This window comes from Felis catus, chromosome A1 (genome assembly GCF_018350175.1).
Source record: "Felis catus isolate Fca126 chromosome A1, F.catus_Fca126_mat1.0, whole genome shotgun sequence".
In the NCBI taxonomy this organism is placed as follows: Eukaryota; Metazoa; Chordata; class Mammalia; order Carnivora; family Felidae; genus Felis; species Felis catus.
In genome coordinates, this window is record NC_058368.1 from 47,226,206 (window position 1) to 47,228,855 (window position 2,650).

Here is a 2,650-nt window from a genome sequence, read left to right on the forward strand (position 1 = left end):
AAGATACCATACATATTTGAATTATTCTTATTTATGCATTATACTAAAGCTTTAGGAATAACGCCCTGGTATCTCCCCCAGGGAGTCCTCCGGGAAGACTTTGGGAATGATAAATGTTGAATTTGTGTTGCACAAGCAAACAAAATCTCCCAGGCCACAATTTTTTTCTTTTTTAATACAATAGCTCAAAAGCCTTTTCTCAGACATCTGGAGACAAGAGAGGTTCAGAACAAAGTCAACACCCCAACCAGAGGGTGATACCTTGAGGGCAGGAACCCTACAACCTTGTCATCAGTCTGCGAGGGCTGTGAAGTAGCAAACAGTCTGCTTGGTGCGTGGATGGGCTGGAAGAGCAGAACTCTCCCCACTTGTAACCACTGTGTATAACCTCCTCCCGTCCCCACCCCCGGTCTATAAACCACTTTGTTCTACAGAGAAGAGTGGCTTCTTGAGAGTAACGTACAACACTAACACGGAATAAGACGCTTGTCCAACCGAAAAGAGGTTTTGAGCTTTTGTTCTGTTAACTTCCGCTTCTGTTGACGTGGTTAGGATGTTAAGCTTTTGGAAGGCAGTTTCTTTGCAAACCCCACCAGGGCTCACCCAAATCTTGGCACATAATAGTTGTTGGTTAAACTAAACTGCACTGACTTAGTGAAAGCCATTTAGTGTTGACAAAAATAAATACATTAATGCACGGCTCTACAGCGCTCTCGTTAGATCCTATTTTAAACCTTCCTTTCAAATTTTATGTTAAGTTTTTGATTCGGTAATGCATGCAGATGATACAAAATTCAAAGAAGTATTAAACATCATCCAGTGAGGAGCAAGCCTCCACTCTGACTCCCAGGTACTCAGTACTCAGTATGGGAGGGAAGGTTGATAGCTGGCCTTTTTATAAAAGGAAGTATTTGGTGGTGGTGGTTGTTTTTGAGGACGGTGGAAAACGAATGCTTTTTCCTTTGGCACTTTAATCCTTAACTTTTCTTGGCCTTTTCAGACCTGGAAAACAATCTCTCTTTAAGATAAATAAAACCCAGGACACCACCTGAAATCCGCAAACAGTACTAGTAAGGCTGGTAGTAGCAAGTCTAAAAGCCATCCACCTGAGACCACGACCACGCCTGCCAGCCCGAGAGTCACATTGCCAACAGCATCGACGAGGGCGGGTCTTACCTTTAACGACCTTGTGCCACGTAGGAACAGGCTGCAACAGAAGTCTGCATCGAAAGGTTCCTGCGTTGCCAAGGTTATTTCTCAAAGATATTCCGACAGCCAAGCAGCAGTCTTAAGAAAGCAGTGAGAAGTTTCAGCTTTTTCTCATCCAGTGGGTAGAGATAAACCACTCAGAGTAAGAATAAAGATTGAGGATTCAGATCAACAGAGCATCTATACTACAGCGTTTCCTGATGTTTCAAATCTCCTGCTCTTGTTTTTTGTTTGTTTCGCTTTGCTTTCTTTTGTGAGGTTACATGGACTTTTCACCTGTGTATAGGAGCACCTTAATTTCACTACAGCGCAGAAGAAAATGTGTGTTCCTGCGCACTAAACACAAACGAAGAAAAGTGTTTTGGCCCTATAGGAAAACAGTAACCTCACTATCACTGTTTGTGATTTTATATTATGCTCTAGTGACTTTAGAAAAATCCCTTAATATTTCTTGATATGCTTCACAACCTCTACTCTAAAATAGTTTTAAGGAAGGAAAATAGAAAGGAAAAGAGTTAACGTTAAAAAATGCATTTTGGAGACAATGACAAATGCATCCTATGAAGAATTATGAAATGTTTCATATTATGCGTGCCTCTTTGACACCAACCCATAACACTGGCTTTGACCAGAGATAACTATCGCTTAGGCATTTGATGAGCATTAAATTGTCTTTGGATATTTTTTAAGTACCTGAGATTTCTCAGGTACTAGAGAACGCTAGATTAAATGAAAGAATACTACAAGCAGATCATCTGAGGCAATTATGGATTTGCAAATCACTTCTACAACTCAGGATGCTATTTCATTCTCTGAGCAGTTGGTGTAAAGTGGTACATAATTTGAACAATCACCTACTAAAACTTGCAAGCACACGCCTAACGCTGATTTTTGCAAAATGCATGATAACGCATACTGTATGTTGGAAGGTAAGACAGAGCCCTTAATGTTCCCCTAAGGATGTCTCTTTTTCTTCATTCTCTCCAACAGCAATGGTCTTTGCTTCAGGTTCCCTAGCCTAAAAACGATTTATAAATGATTTCAACTTTGAGAAAGTGAATCAGATTTAATCCAAAAAGGAAAAAGAGAGATAGTAGCATTTACACATTTCTGGAGGCTGGCAGCAAGATAAATCCAATGTGACAAATCTCTGTGGGCTATTAAGTGGATTTTGTTATGGAAAGCACACATAAGGCATGCCTAATGAGAACGTAGGGTGCTGGGTTTTGAGAAATGGGCTATTATTTATGAATTCTAGGTGGTATCCAAAAGAAATACATTTAAGGGCTTAAACACTGATCTCTCCAGGCCCTGGACTTGGCTCTAGGCATTACTCAAAACTGAAAATACGGCATGTATGTGATCCTTCAGATAACCACACATTTTATAGGACAATCCATAAGTCTTCAAGGCCTCTAGGCTTTTCATTTCACTAAACAAG